Genomic DNA, 23,287 nt, shown 5'->3' with positions numbered 1-23,287 from the left:
TCAAAAGCATCAATTCTTTGGTGCTCAGCTTTCTTTACTGTCCAACTCTCACATCCATACATGACCCCTGGAAAAACCATAGCCTTGACTAGACGGACCTTTGTTTGCAAAGCAATGTCTCTGTTTTTTTTAATGTGCTATCTAGGTTGGTCATAACTTTCCTCCAAGGAGTAAGCATCTTTTAATTTCATGGCTGCAGTCATCATCTGCAGTGATTTTGGAGCTCCCAAAAATAAAGTCTTTCACTGTTTGCATTGTTTTCCCATCTGTTTCCCATGAAGTGATGGGACCAAATGCCCATCATGGTATATTCAGAGTACATCATGAGAAACGCTGGGCTGGATGAAGCACAAGCTGGAATCAAGATTGCCGGGAGAAATGTCAATAACCTCAGATATGCAGACGACACTACCCTTCTGGCAGAAAGTGAAGAGGAACTAAAAAGCCTCTTGATGAAAGTGAAGGAAGAGAGTGAAAAAAATTGGCTTAAAGCTCAGCATTCAGAAAACTAATATCATGGCATCTGGTCCCATCACTTCACTGGAAATAGATGGGGAAACAGTGGCTGACTTTATTTTTTTGGGCTCCAAAATAACTGCTGATGGTGATTGCAGCCATGAAATTAAAAGACGCTTACTTCTTGGAAGGAAAGTCATGACCAACCTAGATAGCATATTAAAAAGCAGAGACATTACTTTGCAAACAAAGGTCCATCTAGTCAAGGCTATGGTTTTTCCAGTGGTCACGTATGGATGTGAGAGTTGGACGGTAAAGAAAGCTGAGCACCAAAGAATTGATGCTTTTGAAATATGGTGTTGGAGAAGACTCTTGAGAGTCCCTTGGACTGCAAGGAGATCCAACCAGTCCATCCTAAAGGAGGTCAGTCCTGGGTGTTCATTGACAGGACTGATGCTAAAGCTGCAACTCCAATATTTTGGCCACCTCATGTGAAGAGTTGACTCGTTGGAAAAGACCCTGATGCTGGGAGGGATTTGGGGGCAGGAGGAGAAGGGGACGACAGAGGATGAGATGGCTGGATGGCATCACCAACTCAATGGACATGGGTTTGGGTAGACTCCGGGAGTTGGTGATGGACAGGGAGGCCTGGCGTGCTACAGTTCATGGGGTCGCAAAGAGTCGGACACGACTGAGCGACAGACTGAAACTGTTGTCTCATGTAGCTTCACAGGATCCTTTCCTTCTCACTGTCTTTTCCTTTAGAGTTTGTTTTTAGAAATAGAGTTGATTGAGCTTTGTTAAAAGTAGAGAGTTGTCAGATTGGGAGAAAATAATAGCAAACGAAGCAACAGACAAAGGATTAATCTCAAAAATATACAAGCAACTCCTCCAGCTCAACTCCAGAAAAATAAATGACCCAATCAAAAAATGGGCCAAAGAACTCAATAGACATTTCTCCAAGGAAGACATACAGATGGCTAACAAACACATGAAAAGATGCTCAACATCACTCATTATCAGAGAAATGCAAATCAAAACCACAATGAGGTACCATTATACGCCAGTCAGGATGGCTGCTATCCAAAAGTCTACAAGCAATAAATGCTGGAGAGGGTGTGGAGAAAAGGGAACCCTCTTACACTGTTGGTGGGAATGCAAATTAGTACAGCCACTATGGAGAACAGTGTGGAGATTTCTTAAAAAGCTGGAAATAGAACTGCCATATGACCCAGCAATCCCACTTCTGGGCATACACACCAAGGAAACCAGATCTGAAAGAGACACATGCACCCCAATGTTCATCGCAGCACTGTTTATAATAGCCAGGACATGGAAGCAACCCAGATGCCCATCAGCAGACGAATGGATGAGGAAGCTGTGGTACATATACACCATGGAATGTTACTCAGCCATTAAAAAGAATTCATTTGAATCAGTTCTAATGAGATGGATGAAACTGGAGCCCATTATACAGAGCGAAGTAAGCCAGAAAGATAAAGACCATTACAGTATACTAACACATATATATGGACTTTAGAAAGATGGTAACGATAACCCTATATGCAAAACAGAAAAAGAGACTCAGATGTATGGAACAGACTTGTGGACTCTGGGAGAAGGCGAGGGTGGGATGTTTCAGGAGAACAGCATTGAAACATGTATATTATCTAGGGTGAAACGGATAACCAGCTTAGGTTGGGTACATGAGACAAGTGCTCGGGCCTGGTGCACTGGGAAGACCCAGAGGGATCGGGTGGAGAGGGAGGTGGGAGGGGGGACTGGGATGGGGAGTACATGTAAATCCATGGCTAATTCATATCAATGTATAACAAAAACTACTGTAATGATGTAAAATAATTAGCCTCCAACTAATAAAAATTAAAAAAAAAAAAAAAGAAAAAAAAAAAAGTAGAGAGTTGTGAAATGATAATGAATCTTTAATTCTGTGTGCTAGAACTTCAATCATGTAGATTGAGGCATCCTCACAATTTATAAGTAATAATAAATAGTATATAATTGAAAATATATTTTTATTTAATGAATATTTGACCTTTGTTCTAAGATTGTTCTGTAAGCCAAAGGTTTTCTTTTTATAGCCATTTTAACTTGAGTGTCTATCTATTTTCCATACTCCAGTGAAATGAATTAAAATGATAAGTGTGTACATGGAAAACAACTTATCTGGCAAGAACCACAAATAAATCTGAAGCTTTTCTTTTGTTATTTCCAATTTTGATCAGTTCTGTTAGTTTTCTTGACAACTACTGTAAAACATACACAATATGTTGAAAATAGAGACTTAAAAAACTATTTGATTAATAGAATCACAGATAGGTATTCAATTTTATTTGCCAAGTACCCAGCCTAGCACAGAGTGGGCACTCAGTAAATATTTGTTAGGTGCAGTTTAATTGACTAAAGTATAACATCAGTGGTCACAAAATGCTCAATCCATTCAGAAGCAATATCCTGAGATGATAATTTGAAAGACTAATACATTTCTCAAAAGCCAGAAATTTCCTTCTTGTTTCTGTATATGGGTAGAATTATTTAACTTGAAATAAAATAGACATCTACCATTTTAACACCTTTGAAAACCTGGTTTTCTTAATGCTTAATGGAAGTTATCATTGGTAATGTAATATATACTTTTAATACTTTACATAATATATATTTCTAATAGAAGTAGTTCAGTCACTAGGTCACGTCTGACTCTCTGTGATCTTATGGACTGCAGCTCGCCAGGCTTTCCTGTCCTTCACTATCTCCCAGAGTTTGCTCAAAGTTATGTCTACTGAGTCGGTGATGCTGTCTAACCATCTCATCTTCTGACACCCCCTTCTCCTCCTGCCTTCACTCTTTCCCAGCATCAGGATCTTTTCCAGTGAGTCAGCTCTTCCCATCAGGTGGCCAAAGTATTGGAGCTTCAGCATTAGTCCTTCCAATGAATATCATTCCTTCCAATGAATAGGAATAGAAGTGGTTAGGCAACATTATTGGAAATGTGGAAATTGTGGTGAAGGTGTGAATTAATTAATGTCATTGGTCTGTTGGTGATTGGGGTTAGTGCTGGGTGGACTGGAATGTTGCAAGAATGGTAACAGTAGGTGGTTGCAGTTATATCTGAGATGTAAAGAGGCTCAAAAGTTAGTGTTTGGAGGATAAGATCTTAAGGGTATAGGATAACTGGGCTCAACCCTTTTGAGTTGATCAAAGATGGTCTCTTGACTATTATGCTTTTCATTGGCATGGAGAGGGTCAAAATTGGACCCTTAGTTCTCAGTAGAGTCGTCTTCACAGATAGAATTCCACAAACTTGGTGAATCCTTTTTATGTAAAAAGGTTAGATACAACTGAATGAGCTCTTGTCACAGCAGTCTTGGGCATTTGGCCTAATTCTGGACCTCCACAGTTACTTCTCCTGGGGAAGTGGGGAGGGGTGGCTTCTGGTCACAGTCACATGCCCGGCTACTTGGGTGGTGTCCTCCGAGTGTGTGGACTTCTGGACAAAGCACTTATGGGAATAAGGAGCTTCCTGGAGTCGGAAAGGGCCATTTTCTGTGATTTCCTTCCTCTGAGATCGTCTTTGTGGTTTAACCCATCCTCTTGTAACAAACACCTCATGTGACATGTTACTGAAATCTACCGCTTTGGAGAGAGTTTAAATGCAGACATTTTCTGTTTGGCATTTGAAGGAAATAACCCTGCCAAAGAGACTGAACACGCGCCTGCCCCAGCCGCATCGTGCTCCTGCCGTCGACTTGCCAGCCGCTGCTCACTTGCTGGGAAGCCAGGGACACCTGTCTGTCCCTGTCCCTGTGCAGGCGTTCTTTCTTTCCCTTCTACATTAACCAGTTTCACACTTTTTTTTATCCCCCATTAATTTGGAGAGTATGAATTGCTTCCTAAATAAACCAACAATCTTTATTGTACAAGTTACACACGGCCATCTTAGAAAACTTTGAAAATACATATAGGTAAACATAAGAAAGTCAGTCACCTGTGATGTACATCTCAGTCAGTACTGCTTTTAATGTCCTACATGCTGAGTTTTAAATTATAGAAAGGATGTATTAAAGTCTAACAGTTCATTTTTTTTATTTGACCAGTTGGCCAATGATTTATAGTTAACTGATGTAAATGGGTATAATAGATGGCTTGAAAATCTTTAAGTAAATATTTTTAAGCGATAAATGTAATCATTCCCTATTCTAGCTCTTGGTAAAGAATCTGCTTGCAATGCAGGAGACCCGGGTTCGATTCCTGGGTCAGGAGGATCCCCTGGAGAAGGAAATGCAACCCACTCCAGTATTCTTCCCTGGAGAATCCTATGGACAAAGGAGCCTGGTAGGTTCCCAGTCCAGGGGGTCACAAGAGTTGGACATGACTTAGTGACTAAACCACCTCCACCCCCTTAAAAGGGGGGCAGTTGCCTGAGTAGTTAATAGAAGATGATAGTGTTTGAGGGAAAATGTTCTACAAAATCAATTATTCACTACTCAGTAATGTCATTGCTATACCTTTTTATTTTCTCCTCTAACTTTGAAATTTGATATTCATAGTCTGAGCACTGTGAATTATATTGTGTAAAGACTGACTCATCTATTGCCCTTTTCAATTATTAAGCACACTACAGCTAGTATTTTCTATTTACACTTGAGTAGTTAATAGCATTTCATCTACTTTAAAAATAGTACACAGCCTAACTATGAGCTGTTATATAATTAAATAATATTTTACATATGGTGCACTGTACTCCCATACATTGACCCAACCATATACATCCACCACACAGTGCTTCTCATGGGTCTTTTTGTACTTCTCCAGCCACTGCAAAATATAGCTGAAAGGACACAGTCAGCATCTAGGAAAGCAATAAGCATATGGTATTGAGCTATTTATACCATGTTAGTACATGCTTAACAACAGGAAATGATCTGAATGAGATGATTTGTAGTATGAAGTAAGTGTTTAGGTGAATCCATTGCTTGATTTTTTTTTTTTAAGGAAAGTACAATTTTTGAACTTCTGTGTTTCTAAAGTGAAGACCTAGGAAATATGGATATTTTTGTTTTTGCAAACTAGGTTTCCTGCTGGTCAAGACTATAGGCATTCTTAAGAGTCAAGATGCATTTTTAAGTGTTATAATGAATTCTGAATATATTTAATACATAGGGGAAATGATATAAGGTTCCAGTAATTACAGAAAAATGTCCTGCTTAATTCATGTTTTAGTAGCTTATGTCGAACACCTATCCTAAATTAGTTTTTTTCCCTAAAAGTGTTAAAGTGTGTGTGTGTGTCTGTGTAATCGTTTATAAATTAATCCAGATTCAGTCAGATTGTTTCTAGAAACAGAACAGTTTCTCATATTGGACTACTAAGCAACAAATATTTTAAAGTTAAAAAAAAAAATCCTAACTTAGTTCTCTAAATAGAGAAATTTGAAGAAAGAAGCAACAATATGTAAATTTTGGAGGAGTGGTAAGCGACTGTCAGATAGCTATTTTATATGTACAATTTAATTCTAAAATTTCAAGAAGTGTTTTTTCAACAAGACCATTAGATTTTGTTTTATTTAGAGCTAAAATTTAAGAACAGTCAAGAATCATGGAATCTCTTGTTTCTTAGGTTGCCCTTGTTTAAATGTCTCAATGTTAGTGATAAAACTACTGAAATATTTAATGATAATTACTATCATTTCTTAAAAGCTGGAGGCCTTTATCAGGACAACAAAGCATAATACTTAAGGACAAATTCAAGAACTGTCTGAAAAACCTGACAAGAATCTACGTCTTGTGTTTTAAAATAGATGTTGTATAGGATAGGAACATTTTCTATAACCCTTTTTTGCAGTATGATTTGAAGCGAGTTTCCTCTTCCTGTAATCTCTCACCTTATGTTGTATCTGAAATGGTAAACCTCAGGTAAAATCTGTAAAGTGTAAAATACTATAAAAGTAGGTTGAGGCACTGAATGGTGACTCTGCAGTGGCAAAGACCGTCAGAACAGTTATAGATATAATTGAGAGTAAGGGGCTCACCAGCAAGTGAGAATGTGATTTGTTCAGCCTCTTGGTTTGGCACTTACCTGTCTCACAGTAAATTTGAAAGTTGACATCTCGGTCTGTGAGTGACCCACTTAGGCAGTGGGCAGAGTGAGGGAAGAGACAGCAGAGCCATAGATAGAGTGTGTGTCCAGTTTGCGGCACTGAAGCCACGAACTCTGTTCCTTTCCCAGATCTCACCACTGGCTGCTTTTTAACGCATGGTTCCTGATGGGTTGGGGTATCTGAATGCCAGCCTAAAACAGATTAGTAGCAACATATGGCGAGTTTGGGGGGTGTATTTGTGTGAGGATAAGCATTGAGGGGCGTGGCAGAAAACTGAAAAACTAAAATTGACTTATTCATAGCACTGTTTATGGTAATGAATTGTTAGATAAAAAGTTATGTCTACTCTCTTTACTCTTTTCTATTTAAGAAGATAAGGAAGTATGCATATAAGACAAAGGAGGCCTTGAGAAATTGGTGAGAGGAGTGTGGTGTGGGGTGTGGAGAGGGCCACAGTCACAGAGGAGGGGATTGAGGGAGACAGGAAGGAACCACAGCAGGAAGAACCCGTCCTGTCAGAGAGGAGCTCCCAGCTCCCTAGTTGCTGGGAGCATGGTAGGGTGAGGCATGTGATCAGGGAATGGTTTGCAGCAGCATCCAGCTAGAGCACACATGTGGAGTAACAGAGACAGACAGCTCCTGTTAAGATGCCTGATCTGTCCTCTGAAAGTGAAAGTCGCTCAGTTGTGTCCGACTCTCTGTGACCCCATGGACTGTAAAGTCCATAGAATTCTCCAGGCCAGAATACTGGGGTGGGTAGCCTTTCCCTTCTCCAGGGGATCTTCCCAACCCAGGAATCAAATCCAGGTTTCCCACATTTCAGGCAGATTCTTGACCAGCTGAGCCATCAGGGAAGCCCAAGAATACTGGAGTGGGTAGCCTACCCCTTCTCCAGTGAATCTTCCCCATCCAGGAATCGAACCAGGGTCTCTTGCATTGCAGGTGGATTCTTTACCAACTGAGCTATGAGGGAAGCCGTGATCTCTCTCCTAGAATCAGATTTTTTTTCTGGAGGGGAATGATAGAATCATAGTTGTGTAAGAGATCACCTTAGTGATGGAGAGGTGAAAGGACAGGCAGGCAGGAAATAGTCAAGAAGTCATAGGAACCTGAATTAGGACAGACACAGTGGGAATAAAAATTCTAGAGAAGAATCAGGATTTGGTGTGGCAGGCGATATTTGAGGAAATTTGTTCATTCATCCCCTCTGAGTTTCTTGAGATTAACCACATACTATGTCTATCAGGAGTGATCCAAATGCCAGGGTTATAGAGATGAGGCTTCATTCTTGTTGGTTTTTTTTTTTTTTTTTTAATTTTTATGTTTTATGGACTTCCCTGGTGGCTCAGATGGTAAAGTGTCTGCCTACAATGCAGGAGACCTGGGTTCAATCCCTGGGTTGGGAAGATCCTCTGGAGCAGGAAATGGCAACCCACTCGAGTACTCTTGCCTGGAAAATCCATGGACGGAGGAGCGTGGTAGCTTACAGTCCATGGGGTCACAAAGAGTCAGACATGACTGAGAGACTTCACTTTCACTTTACTTTATGTTTTATTGGAGTGTAGTTGTTTAACAATGTTGTGTTAGTTTGGAGTGTACAGCGTAGTGATTCAGTTATATCTATACGTGTATCCTTTTTCTAATTTTTTTCCCATTTAGGTTATTACAGGATACTGGGCAGAGTTCCCTGTGCTGTATAGTAGGTCCTTGTTGGTTATGTGTTTTAAATACAGCAGTATATACATGTCTGATTCCTGTCTTTAAAGGGACACTTGGTCTGTAGGGAAGACCCATGCAAGCAAGTGCTTGCTCACCCCAGCAGTGAGGAAGAACACGGTGACTGTAGTAATGACACACTGGCGTAAGGTGCATATTATGTTCTGGTGGATCAGGAAGAGCTTCGTAGCCAAGGGTCTCTTGAGCTGACCCTTAAATGCATAGAGTTCTGCAGACCAGCAAGGCAGGCAAGGACATTCCAGGCTGAGAACAGCATGCTGAGGGCAGGGGTCATTTGGTTCAGCCCTGCACAGAATGTGTGGAATTGTGTCAGGAAATGAAACTACAGGAGCCAGATCCCGAGGGCGTAGGCACCAGGTTGATACTTCGCCTTTCAATTTGTAGAAGCAGTTGGAGCTCCATGATAGTACTCAGCAGGGACAGTAATATCACTGGTGCTTGGATGCAAGTGTCATAAAGGATGATGGGAGAGGAAGAAGCCTGCAAAACCTTGAGTGACGGCTTAGGGAGCCAGTGCAGTGGATACCAGAGCAGTGGTGGGGAGCAGGGGAGAGGGGGCTGGGGTAACACATTCTGGAGGTGGGATCGATAGGAACCTGGTGACCAGTGTGGGGGGCTGGAGGGGAGAGAGGGAGGGGATGAGGCAGTGCATGAGAGAGACCCCGGATTCCCTGGCCCCAGTTATAGGATACTAGGAGTCTAGAAGGGTTATTAGCAGCCACAGTAATAGGATCGGTCAGGGAGAACTAATGATATGGCTTTTGAACATAAGCGTGAGTTAGATATACTAGAATTAGGATAGTTACTTATCTATTCGGAGGAAAAAAAATCTGTTTTCATACTGCATTCCAGTTGAATTGTTACATTTTTAAATAAACTATGCAAATGAAGAATATAGAGGCAAATCTTCATCTCATCTTGTTATATGTGCATGTGTGCTCACTCACACAGTTGTATCCAACTCTGTGACCCCACGGACTGTAGCCCGTCAGGCTCCTCTGTCCATGGGATTTCCCAGGCAAGAATACTGCAATGGGTTGCCATTTCCTCCTCCAGGGGATCTTCCTGACCCTAGGATCAAACCTGTGTCTCCTGCATCTCCTGCACTGGCAGGCAGATTCCTTACCACTGAGCCCCAGGGAAGCCCTCATCTTGTTATAGAGGAGGAGTTAGGAGTAGTGGAGGAATTTTTAAAGAGGAAAATGAATGCATTCAATTACATTAAAATTGACAACTTCTTTATGCCTGTACACAACTAAAAGCAAACAGGAGGAAAAGTAGTTATAATAATGTGATAAAGGGTTGTTATCTTAATATATTGTTCATATCAATTGAGAAAAACACCACTATTCTATAGGAAAAAATGCGGCCAAGGATATAGAGGCACTTCATAGAGAAATAAGTATAATAATCATAAATTTAACTAGACTCAAAGAGATGCTAATTAAAGAAAAAATGAGGTGTTATTTTGTATTTTCAACTGTCAGATTTATAAACATTTAAAAAATAAAGTTAACCAGGATTAGAAAACTCTTGAGAGTCACTTGGACTGCAAGGAGATCCAACCAGTCCATCCTAAAGGAGGTCAGTCCTGGGTGTTCATTGGAAGGACTGATGTTGAAGCTGAAACTCCAATACTTTGGCCACCTGATGCAAAGAGCTGACTCATTTGAAAAGACCCTGATGCTGGGAAAGATTGAGGGCAGGAGAAGAAGGGGACGACAGAGGATGAGATGGTTGGATTGCATAACCGACTCAATGGACATGAGTTTGGGTAAACTCTGGGAGTTGGGAGTTGGTGATGGACAGAGAGGCCTGGTGTGCTGTGGTTCTTGGGGTCACAAAGAGTTGGACACGACTGAGCAACTGAACTGAAAACTGAAAAGAAGAGTTTGGGAGAAGTTAGCATACTAGCACTGCTAGTAGGAATCAAAATTTTGTTCACCATGTTGGAGAGCAGTTTAATGAAGTGAATCAGAAGACTTTTTCTCTTGGCCCAACAATTTAAATTTTTTAGAGTTTGCCTAAAAGAATAAAAATCAGACAGCTATCTTAAAAGAGTGATAGGTAGTAAGAAAACCGGAGCAGAGTGGCATAATTTAGACAGGGGAGCAAAGAGTTTCAAGGAAAGGGAAATGAGTGATGGTGTAGAGAAAGCAAGTATGATTCAGAACTGGGAGGTGACCCTTGAGAGTTGGCAGCCAGTCACGACGACCATGCATGGAACCAGCCTCAGCAATTGGAGCGGGTAGAGGCCCTTTGGATTAGGAAGTGGAGACTGCAAACATGGTCGTGTATTTCAGAAATATTGGAGGTGAAATGAAGGTGGGGGAAAGGGTAGTAACTGTAGGGGGATATTTTGTTTTCATTGTTCAAGTTATTGAAACGTAAACTTCTTTTATGTAGAAGGGAAAAAATTAGAGGAGGTTCAAGAAAGATGAAATAAGTGACAAATGTTGCCAAAAAGAATGGAATACTGAGCCCAAGTGAAGGAGAAATTAGCCTTTAGACAGCAGAGGGAGAGGTCTGACGCAAGAAGGAAGTAACTAGGGATGTGTAGTTACAAGTAATCAACTTGTATGTCTTTGTTAACTGTTGAGGGGATCCCCGGTAGAGTCTCAGTTCCTCCCAGAATACAGAATTTCCCTTTCCATATTGCACAGTTTCTCAAAAGGATTGTTGGTGCTCTCATCCCTCTCTTCCAGGTGGTCTCTTGAACTCTTTCCCAGGAAGCATTTCTGGGAAATGCTTGGTCCACCAAACCCCTGTCGAGGTCACTGGTGAATGCTGTGTTGCTAAATCCCATGCTTGATTAATTCTCAGTCCTAATCTTATTTTACTTGCCTCCCACATCTGACACAGCTAATCTTTCCATCCTTCTTGAAATACTTTGTCCATTTGGTCAGCACCACGCTCTCCCGATCTTCTGTGCTGACCACTACTGCTTGGCTTGGTCCCTCCTTCTCTCCCAGGCCTTGCCATACGGAACATGCTCCATGGCCCAGTCCTCAGGCCCCTTCTCTTACACTAATCCACTTCTCTTTGGTGATCTTTCCCAGTTGAATGGCTTTCTGTACCATCTACACACTGATGCTTCCTAAATTTATATCACCAGCCCAGTCCTCTCGCTTGAACTGGACTTGTATACTTAACTGCCTTCTCTGTGTGTCTGCTTAGAGGTCTAACAGGCATTTCTGATAGAACCTGTTTGAATTTGGCCATACCCATTAAACCTACTCTTTTACAGACTTTCCCATGTCAGATGTATTAATTCTGTCTTTCCAGTTCAGGCTGAAAGCCTTGGCATCATCCTTGACTTCTGCCGCCAGCAGCCCACACACACATTTTATTCATCAGCAAATCATAGCAATCTGCCTTCAAAGTAAATCTAGAATTGGGTCACTTCCCACTCTCTACTGTGTGCACCCTGGTTCAGTCCACTGACATCTCTTGCTTAGAGTATTTTAGTAGGTTCCTGCTTGCTTCTCCTCTGGTCCTTTCAGATTATTCTCAGCGTAGCAACCAGAGCGATCCTGTGAGGATCCTAACCCAAAGGAAAAGGAAAAGTGAGCCTCTATTAGGGTCTGCTGCGTTTCCTTCTCTCTGCTTGTGTCTGTCATCCACATGGGCCTTCTGACTTCCCTGGACATACCAGGCACCTTGTCAGCTCGGGGCCTTTATCCTTACTATTAACAAGCCACGTAGTTAATATCTGGTGTAGAATGTTTATGTCTGTAATAAATGTTCTATACCAGATATTAACTATGTGGCTTTCTAGTTACGTCCTTGTGGTGTTAACTCAGGTGTCACCTTCATAATGAGTTTTTCCCTGATCACCCTGTTTAAAAAGCCCTCCTTCTCCCAGTATTTTATTCATTTTGTGTGTGTTGTCTGTCTTCTCCCCAGCCCCCACCCAGAATGTAAACTTCACAAGGGAAGGGATTTTTGTTTTTGTTCAGGGCTGAATGCCTGGCCCTAGAACAGTGCCTGGCTCATAGAAGATTCTTGGTAACTCCTAGACAGACAGACAGACGGATGGAGGGGTGGAAAGGAGGGAGGATGGGAGGTTGAAAAGGAGGTTGGGATTGAAGGTTAGGGAGATGGAGGTGAGTAATTAGTTTGCTTTTGAATATTTTGTTTGTTAAAGTTTCCTACTGGAAATGTCAGAAAGGAGCTAATAACCACATAACATGTAAAACCTGGGATTTTGTTTGACTCCGTTTCTGAAACTTGGGAAACTAATGTAATTTAGGGTGCATTGTTGATCATCCTAACACAGCACAGCCCCTTAAGAGTTTCTGGCTTTATTGTACAGACATTTCCCGTCATATGACGTAGGCAGTTGTATTTTGGAGGGTGGTTTTATCTGTGACACAGCTGAGCCTGGACCACTACTCTCATCACATGAAGATATCCCTTTTGATTTTTCTCAGTATTACAACTGTGTTTAACTCAAAGAACTCATTTTAATCATTTAGAACGACTTCTGGGAACACATGAGAGTCATTCTGGATACACACCAAGTCCAGCAAGGCTGTGGTCCCTGCTTCTGACACCATGGCATGTCACCTGGTCCTGAGAAAGTACCAGATCTGGCCACTCAGTGATGGTCCTTTGAGTCTGGTCCAGAGTCTGGACCAGTCTGGCCTTGAGCTGATCATTCTTACATGTATTGAATTATAACTGGATAGCTGGGACAAACTGAGCATATTAAATAGTATCTATTCTTTTAATTATCAATGTCCCTAAATGAGCTTAGAAAGCTGGAGCATTTAAATTTCTTATATCTTGCTCACAGTTAAGATAATGAAGCCTGGGAATCTTAATTATTAGTAATAACACCACCGTAAAACCTATCCTGACTGTGATTTAGTTCCACTTCATTTATTTTATTGTGTGGGCTTGATCACAGAGGACTAAGTGTCCTGCTGATTTCTTTGCATTTATTGAAGGAAGTAAAGCTGAACAGTTTGTCCTTTTTCTGTAGCTGCGGATGTTTCTTTAATGGAAAAATTTAAGATTAACTCTGGAGCAAAATCTGCCATCTAAAACCATCTGTTTAAACTACTGACAATTACCTATGTTTGTCTTAAAAAAAAAGACAAGCTAACTGTATTAGTCCTTCAGATAGATGTACCTGCATCTCCTAAATGGCATTTTTCTGGGAGCCAGGAAGAAGTTACTTTTGTCTTACAGCACTGTAGCATCGGACGTTGTAGCACCATAATAAACATAGGGAGATATCTATATGTTTAGATATCTATAAACATAGGGAGAGTTCTATATCTAGCCCTCCTTTCTTGTACATAGACTTATCTGCAAAAAGAGAAACTTTGAGGTCAGGAGATACGTGTCTGGTACTATAAAAATCAAAATAAAAAAAAAAGAAACTCAAAAAAACCTCTCCTGATAAGCTTTGGATTTAAGTCATCTTTATAGTAATTACAGCACTGGATAACAGTAAAGAAAAATGTTTGTCCTTTGGGAACAAATGTGTGCTTGAGCACATTTCTGGAATCATGGAATGAGGGACCTGATGCTAGAGTCTGTCTGGTGTGGCCCACTGGTCTGTAGGGAGAGAGAGGGGAAGCCTAGAGAGGAGGAGAGCTCAGCGGGACAGCCTGGTTGCTGGTCTCAGAGCCGAGCATCAGAGGCTGGCCTCCTGTGACCAGTCTAGTGGAAGGAGCCCGGGCCACCCAGCAGCCAGCTGTCTGCTCTTATCTGCGTTGTCCCTTACAGGCCTTAATCTACTCAGAAGTTTGTGTTACAGTGCCTTGTGGTCTGTGAGAGGGTTTTCTGGCAGCGTAACATTTTTAGCCTCATAGTAATCCTGTGCCGTAAGCAAGATACTATTTCTAATATGAGGAAGTTGAGGTTTATAAACTTCTAATTGATGTGCCACGTTATGGTGTCACGTTGCTAGTGATTGGCGGGTGGAGCCAGATTTTGAACCTACAGCAGTACTCTTTCTGATGCCCTTAGCTTCCTTGGATCATGGAGTTAGTGGAGGAATTCTGATCTACACTTACAGAAATTAGAGATTGAAAAGACCTGGAAAATAAGAATTTTATCAATCACTTGAAAACAAATGTTTTCTAAACTTACTGTGCAGGAAGATAAATGTTTGAAAGTTTTCATCCTTTAGAAGAAAATCAATCATCTAATTTATTAAAATCAGAACATTTGCCTTTGAATGTCATATTGTTGTTCATTTGCTCCGTTTTGTCTGACTCTTTGCAACCCCATGGACTTCAGCACACCAGGCTTCCTGTCCTTCACTGCCTCCTGGACTTTGTTCAAATTCATGTCCATTCAGTCAGTGATGCTATCTAACTATTTTATCCTCTGTCCTCCCCTTCTCTTCCTGCCCTCAGTCTTTCCCAGCATCAGGGTCTTTTCCAATGAGTCAGCTCTTCGCATCAGGTAGCCAAAGTATTGGAGTTTCAGCTTCAACATCAGTCCTTCCAATGAACACCCAGGACTGATCTCCTTTAGGATGGACTGGTTGGATCTCCTTGCAGTCCAAGGGACTCTCAAGAGTCTTCTCCAACACCATGGTTTTAAAGCATCAGTTCTTCAATGCTCAGCCTTCTTTATGGTCTAACTCTAATATCCATACATGACCACTGGAAAAACCATAGCTTTGACTTTATGGACCTTTAACAGCGAAGTGATTTAATGCGCTGTCTAGGTTTGTTGTATCCTAGGAGCAAGCGTCTTTTAATTTGGTGACTAGTCACCATCCACAGTGATTTTGAATGTCATAATAAAGAAGTATAAACTATATCCAGCTGGTAAACATCACATGCAGTAAAGTTAAACCCATGCAAACTGCTTCCTCTCATACACCCCCACCATGTCATTTCTGTAGTGTGCGACTCTCCTGAATTTGTGATGTCTTTAAGATGTTAGGCGACCATCCTGGTCAGCCGGTGCTAATCTCTGCTGTGAAGCCGTCACGTGCTGTGGGAGTGTGTCTTTCCTGTATGGAAATGTTTAGTGTTCCATATGGTGTGTTTCCTTTTTGAAATAGTTTTATGTCAATTCTGTTTTAAAATTACTCTAAGGTAACATTTAGTATAATTTTTAGAAGTATAACCCTCTGAGCTTACAGGAATTGTGTAGGTAATCGGTTTGGTTTTTGCATTAGAAAAAAAGTTTTCATTGTAGCTTAGTGGTTCAAAATTAGAAGAACTAAAGGCAGAAGGATGTTTGAAATTTGCCATCTTTGGCAGTCACAATTTAACCTCCTTTTTATAAAATACTTAAGAGACTATTAAAGTTATCAAAGAACAATAACAGTTGTCAGGACCAGAAGATAAATACAACATATCAGTAAGTATTTTATTGTGTATAAAAAGATATAAAATCATGAGAATGATGGAGCTAGATTTAAACTCCATGCATGTGTGTATGTGTATGGTCAGTTACTCTTTAAGCATAGCTGGTCGTACACAGACAAGAAGCCAAGATACCAGAATATCTCTGTAATACCAGCACCTAGTAGACTCTGGATAAACACGTGGTGAATGAAAATGAATTGTATAGTGACCTAATTACCCAGCTGGCATGGCATTCAGAGCCTAAGTTTCATAGCCTCCAGCATTTTTTTCTTAGCTTATTAATTTTCTAGCTTACTAAATAGGATACATCTAACTACAAGTAGCATCTTAAGAATTTTAAAATGTTTTTTCAGATATTTCTACTTCATAAAGAGGAAAAAGGAGGCATATCGCTGAGTGTGCTGAATCACTTATTTAGACAATGAGAGAATTATAAATTATAGATGTGGAATTGTTGGAAACTGGTATTTGAGTTTTTCCTCATGTCTTGGAGTAGGAAATAAATTTTAATTAATTGAAGAATAGACTTTCTGTAAGGGTCTCATAGAATTTAAGTATTCCATACGTACAGAGAAATATCCAGAGACACATTTTTAGAGTAGAAGGCTCTGGGGAGAGAGCTCCATTCCAGGACAGGCAGACTTCTCCAGCATGCACTCAACTCCACATCTTGCCTTTTTCAGTTTTTGTCTTTTTAAAAAGTTATGTTGGTTGCCAACTGGGACCTCTTCTTGTAGAAGAGGGTGTCAGAACCCTTCAGTGCTCTGTGCTTTGTGTCCACATGTGACCCAGGACGCCCTGTGTTTAGCGGGTCCACAAGGTCAAAACTGTTTTCCCAGGAACACTAAGATGTTTCCTTCCCTTTTCACTCTCACTGTCTCTCATGAGGGTCCAGTAGAGTTTCCAGAGGAAACTTGACAGGTGAATTCATAACAGATTGAAAGAAACAGACCCAAGATTCCAGATAAGTAAAATACATGCTGCATAAACAGGGCCTCCCCTCACTGTGTTCTTTAATTTTGAAAAAAAGTTATTTTTCATAAAAATGTTAATGTGTAAAAATGGGCTTATTGTTTTATTAACAGATGAATAAATGTAAACATTTAAATTAACTTGCATTGTCATTTCAAGAATGTTATATACATGGAATAATACAGTATGCAACTTTTCGGATCAGCTTCCTTACTCAGCATAATTCTCTAAGGTCCATCCGGACTGGCGTGCACGTCAGTAGTTCATTCTTCTTTACCGCTGAGTAAAGCAGTGGCGTGTCACCTGTTGAGGAACACCTGGGTTGTTTCTGAATTGGGTCTATTACAGATAAGGCTGAACCCGCTTTTGTGCGAACATAAGTTTTCATTTCTTTGAGATAAATGCCCAGGAGTGCAGTTGCTGGATTGCATGATAGTTTTGGTTTGTTTTTTTTTAAATAGCCAGACTTGTCCAGGGTGGATAAAGGGATCCTTAGGTGTAAAAGGTTGACAACCGCTGCTTTATACAAAGGTAGCTGTGAAAGCTGATACATAACATATACAATACAAGAAAATTTTCTGGTATTGATATCATCAAGCCAAAAAAAAGAGGCAATTTTTCCTCAGACTTCTGAAGATTAAAGGAAGTAATATCTAGTAATATCTTATTCCTAGTGTGTTTATGGTCATAGTGCAGGGTCCTGTGTGTTGACTACTTGCAGTACCACAGGTTAGTAGTGTACAAGGTTTTCTCATATATTTACATAGTTAAGTAATATGTCTCAGGACTGCACTTCAGGCTCAGGCTCAGTTTTTTTATTGCATAGTATGTGCTAACCCGTGGGAATGCAAGAGAGAAAGTAGATACTGTCTTTACCCTCCAAGAGATGAGAAGACAGCTAAAAGTGTGAAAGTGTTAGTTACTCAGTCATGTCTGATTGTTTGTGGCCCCATGGACCGTAGTCTGCCAGGCTCCTCTGTCCATGGGATTTTCCAGGCAAGAATACTGGAGTGGGTTGTCATTTCTTCCTCCAGGGAATCTTCCTGACTCTGGTCTCCTGCATTGCAGGCAGATTCTTTACCATCTGAGTCATCAGGGAAGCCCAGAGACAGATAAACAAGCATGCAAAGGTAGTAACTGCTAAGAGGAAGGTGTGTGTATGGAACAGCAGGAACAGGAGGTAAGGCGGTGGTCCTGAGAGCAAGAAGGAGCCTGATGGGATCTGACAGGAGGTAGAGGCAGAGCTAAGGCTTAGAGAGGAGAGGTTTTCTCAGATGAGTCAGAGGAACCAGTGATGTGTTGGGTCCTGTCCCACCCCCACCCTGACCCGCCCCAACCACACTTTGGTGCTAACCCTTTATCATCTTTTATCCTGGGCTGGATCTCCCAGGTTAGGGCCAATGAGGACCCTTTCAGCCTGAATGAAAAGTAACAGTAAGAGAGATTGTCTGAACAACATAGTTTGGGAGTGTGGAGATTAACTGAGAACTACCTTCCATCTGAATTTCTAAGATGTACCAGGATAGTCTTGTCTCATAGACCGGGAAGAGCAATCATGTTAATAGTGACTGGAGTTAGGTGGTGAACAGTCTTATAACTCCCTCTCTACTGCTGTTTAAATGTGTTGTAATATTCCCAGCCAGTTTAATAGCATCCGTCTGTTTACTGCAAAGAATATAATCAGTCTGATTTCCGTATTGACTACCTGGTGATGTCCATGTGTAGACTCTTCTCTTGTGTTGTTGGAAGAGGGCATTTGCTATGACCAGTGTGTTCTCTTGGCAAAACTCTATTAGCCTTTGTCCTGCTGCATTCTGTACTCCAAGGCCAAATTTGCCTGTTACTCTAGGTGTTTCTTGACTTCCTACTTTTGCATTCCAGTCCCCTATAATGAAAAGGACATCTTCTTTTGGGTGTTAGTTCTAAAAGGTCTTGTAGGTCTTCATAGAAGCATTCAACTTCAGCTTCTTCAGCGTTACTGGTCGGGGCATAGATTTGGATTACCGTAATATTGAATGGTTTGCCTTGGAAACGAACAGTGATCATTCTGTCGTTTTTGAGATTGCATCCAAGTACTGCATTTTGGACTCTTTTGTTGACTATGGTGGCTACTCCATTTTTTCTAAGGGATTCCTGCCCACGGTAGATATAATGGTCATCTGAATTAAATTGACCCGTTCCAGTCGATTTTAGTTCACTGATTCTTTGAATGCTGACGTTCACTCTTACCATCTCCTGTTTGACCACTTCCAATTTGCCTTGATTCATTGACCTAACATTCCAGGTTCCTATGCAATATTGCTCTTTACAGCATCAGACCTTGCTTCTATCACCAGTCTCATCCACAGCTGGGTGGGGTTTTTGCTTTGGCTCCATCCCTTCATTCTTTCTGGAGTTATTTCTCCGCTGATCTCCAGTAGCGTATTGGGCACCTACCGATCTGGGGGGTTCATCTCTCAGTGTCCTATCTTTTTGCCTTTTCATACTGTTCATGGATCAAATTGCCAACATCGCTGGATCATCAAAAAATCAAAAGAATTCCAGAAAAACATCTACTTCTGCTTTATTGAGTATGCCAAAGCCTTTGACTGTGTGGATCACAATAAACTGAAAAATTCTGAAAGAGATGGGAATACCAGAGTGCCTAACCTGCCTCTTGAGAAATCTGTATGCAGGTCAGGAAGCAGTAGTCAGAACTGGACATGGAACAACAGACTGGTTCCAAATAGGAAAAGGAGTATGTCAAGGCTGTATATTGTCACCCTGCTTATTTAACTTATATGCAGAGTACATCATGACAAATGCTGGGCTGGAGGAAGCACAGGCTGGAATCAGGATTGCTGGGAGAAATATCAATAACCTCAGATACACAGATGACACCACCCTTATGGCAGAAAGTAAAGAAGAACTAAAGAGCCTCTTGATGAAAGAGGAGAGTGAAAAAGTTGGCTTAAAGCTCAACATTCAGAAAACTAAGATCATGGCATCTGGTCCCATCACTTCATGGCAAATAAATGGCGAAATAGTGTCTGACTTTATTTTGGGGGGCTCCAAATTCACTGCAGATGGTGATTCCAGCCATGAAATTAAAAGCCACTTACTCCTTGGAAGGAAAGTTATGACCAACCTAGACAGCATATTAAAGAGCAGGGACATTACTTTGTCAACAAAGGTCAAGGCTATGGTTTTTCCAGTGGTCCTGTATGGATGTGAGAGTTGGACTATGAAGAAAGCTGAGCACCAAAGAATTGATGCTTTTGAACTGTGGTGTTGGAGAAGACTCTTGAGAGTCCCTTGGACTGCATGGAGATCCAACCAGTCCATCCTAAAGGAGATCAGTCCTGGGTGTTCATTGGAAGGACTGATGTTGAAGCTGAAACTCCAATACTTTGGCTACCTGATGCGAAGACCTGACTCATTTGAAAAGACCCTGATGCTGGGAAAGATTGAGGGCAGGAGGAGAAGGGGATAACAGAGGATGAGATGGTTGGATGGCATCACCGACTCAATGGACATGAGTTTGGGTGAACTCGGGGAGTTGGTGATGGACAGGGAACCCTGGCATGCTGCAGTTAATGGGGTCTCAAAGAGTCCCATGCGGCTGAGCGACTGAACTGACTGATCTGTTTACTGTGTTCCTGGAATACTAGATACAAATAATGTAGCTTGTGAAGATACACATTTTGCAACATTTTGTCATTATATTTTGGAGAGTATTTAAAACTAATATTTGACTTGTATTTTAATACTTCAGATTCTGCTTATAGAATATCTGAAATCAAAATTAAACATGGGCGTATCCTCCTGTATGTATATGTGTATTTATAACCGCCTAACTAGCAGGAGTGAGCAAACATTTTGTTACTCAGTTGGTAACTCCCCATTTACGGAGCCTCACCCCTGTGGGAGGCCCAGGTCGTGAGGAGCTCACAGTTAGTGAGGGATGGCAGTGTGAAACTCCGAGAGAGCCATTATCATGGACTTGCTCCCAAAGTAGAATTAAGTCCTGGGCTGCAAGGAGAGGAGGTGGGCTGGGGGTTGGAAAAGCAGGCCCAGGCTCCCTGGTCTTCACAAAATTCATACACTAAGGCTTTTTGAGATACCTTTCCTCTTTCATGTAATTACTTAACGTTGTTCAGTTGCTAAGTCTATCTCTTTGCAATGCTATGGGCTGTAGTCCACCACGCTCCTCTGTGGACTGCATGGGATTCTCCAGGCAAGAAGACTGGAGTGGGTTGCCATTTCCTCTTCCAGGGAATCTTCCCGCCCAGGGATTGAACCCACATCTCCTGCATTGCAGGCAGATTCTTTACCACGGAGCCACCGGTGGTACCCAATTACTATTGGGTTATTTTGAAACAAGAAGGAACTTGATTTATCTTCTTTCTCTCTTACTAAGTATTTGTAAGTTGTGTGGCTTTGGGCAAATCATAAAATCTGTCTGAACGTTTATTCCTTTATCTTTAATAGTAGTAAGAGCTCATCTCTCTACAGCACCTGTTATGTGCCTGTTTGTTCTTTGTATCACCCCCTCTGAGATCGGCACTGTCACTAACCTCATTTTCTTGTGAGCGGGAAACAGCCACAGAGAAATCCAGTCAGGCCACGGGGCTGGTAAGTGACTGAACAAGGGTTTGAACCCCTCGCAGGCTGGCTCCAGGGTATATGTACTCTTAACTTTCTAGGGTCTGTGGTCTTCTCACTCTCTAATCCATATTTATATGAGCATGTTAGTGATTTACCTGTGATAAATTTTCAATTAACATTCGTATCATGGAGGCATTTTGGAGCTGGCTGTGATGATGCAATTGTTATTTGGAATTTTAAATGGGAACGTGTTATTTTTCCTCATGAAAAGGTTTTGTGGTAAAATAAAAATAAAGAACTAAAAGTTATTTAGAGATTTAGCAAATAACTAAAATATAAGTGTCTTAAGAGAAATGCTTCCTTAGTCATTATGTGGGAGGTCAGAATTGCAGTGTATTTTCTTGAGAAAAAATTAGTATGAATGCTATCACAAACCAAGAAGAGCAAGGGATATATGAATTTTCTTGCTAATTGAGTAGGAAACAAGAGTCTGGACATCCTGTATTAAAATGCTTACGTTGAAGTAGTCTGTTTGCCTGAGATAAATTTTGTTTCTCTCCACAATCTTACATACCTTGTACTGATAAAAGTTATGGTGTGCAGAATAAGGCCCATGAGTTACAGAATATGAGAAGTGTTTGCTGTCTTAATGCTGTCCTGGTTGTTTAAGATTACATGCTACTATTATTATTTTATTAAATTGCTTTTGAAAACACAGTTGATCTGAGTCAGCTATGCCAACTGAATCTTGTTCCATCCCCCCATAGTTCATGGCAGTTCTTGTTAAATCTCTTAAAATGTTAATACTGTTTTTCTGATAAATACTCCACAAAGAACTCTAATAGCATATATATATGTTAATATGTACATATATATGGATGATCGGGGGGGAATTATCACAGAGACAAATGCCAGCAGCATTACATGCTGTCTGCTCTTTCTCATCTGGTACTGGACCCCAGGTTTCAGGACTGCCCCACCCTGAGTTCCTTTCTTGCCTTCGCCGTTTCACCTGCTCAGGTGCCGAAATTGCCGTGCCAGTCCAGATGTGACTTAGCTGAGCTGCCCTTGTCCATTTTCTCCTCTGGCCACTGATTCCTGCCACCGTCCAGCAGCCACAAAGCCAAACTGAGTTAGATGCCAGTTCTCCTCCACTTTCTCTCTGTTCCCACAGTGTCCTATGCACAACTTCCTTAGAAGTTTTAATGTCTTTAGTTTTCACACTGGGCTTTCTTAACCATCCTCTCCCTACATCCCCTCTTTCCCTGTTCATGTTTGGCATGTTTGGCACCAGGGTCTGTAAATATTCAGAATAACAGCTACTGACTTTGAAGGTGAACTTTTAACCCCTAGTCTTGTAGTAGCAAGAGGTATGGAACCTTCTCAGCTGGCCCTGCATTGGAGTGGGCTGCAGTCTTAGAGGCGACACATACATGTACACACACACACACCTGCACTGAGTATGCCAGAACCAGTGGGTGTGTGGAATAATATGAGCTGAGATTGACATTTATAATGTGCCTTATCCGTGTAATTGAATTATAGCAGGTTTTTTTTTCTCCTAATGGCATATAACAGTATTGAAGTTTATGGAGTTTGCCAAGATGTCATTTATATATGCCATGTCTACCAATACAGACAAAATCCGTATTAGAGAGAGAATATTCAAATCATACATATGTATTTTTAAATCCACTTTTTCCTAAACAGTGTAGAGTAAAGGTTATTTTTTCCACAGATACTGACTGACTTATCCTTCCAAAGACACCATCTTTGGGATGGCACTGTAAATGTGTAAAAATCCATCAGAAGCAGGGAGCCATGACTGGGATAGCAAATGCAAACATATTACATATAATATATCTCAATTTGCACTGTTAGCATACTGTACAGATTAATTGGCATTAAAACTACCATTAAACAGTGAAGTCTTGAGTGATTTCAGTCAGTAGAACATGTGATTCCTGTATTACACCATGTATAAATATGACTTCTCTGCTTTTAATCCTGAATTCTTTTCTTACTAGTAACGTGGCAAGTCATTCTTCTTAGCCAACAAGCAAATTAATTTCTTTTT

The 23,287-nt window shown here is 41.0% G+C and overlaps 1 protein-coding gene across 1 annotated transcript in view; it reads left to right on the top strand.

The window, feature by feature from the left end:
• Nucleotides 1-23,287, top strand: part of LNX2 (ligand of numb-protein X 2) — an 89,698-nt gene that overhangs the window by 22,586 nt on the left and 43,825 nt on the right. The gene's annotated exons all lie outside the window — the stretch shown is intronic.

This window comes from Odocoileus virginianus, chromosome 8 (genome assembly GCF_023699985.2).
Source record: "Odocoileus virginianus isolate 20LAN1187 ecotype Illinois chromosome 8, Ovbor_1.2, whole genome shotgun sequence".
Lineage (NCBI taxonomy): Eukaryota > Metazoa > Chordata > Mammalia > Artiodactyla > Cervidae > Odocoileus > Odocoileus virginianus.
This window is presented reverse-complemented; position numbering and strand designations above follow the sequence as displayed.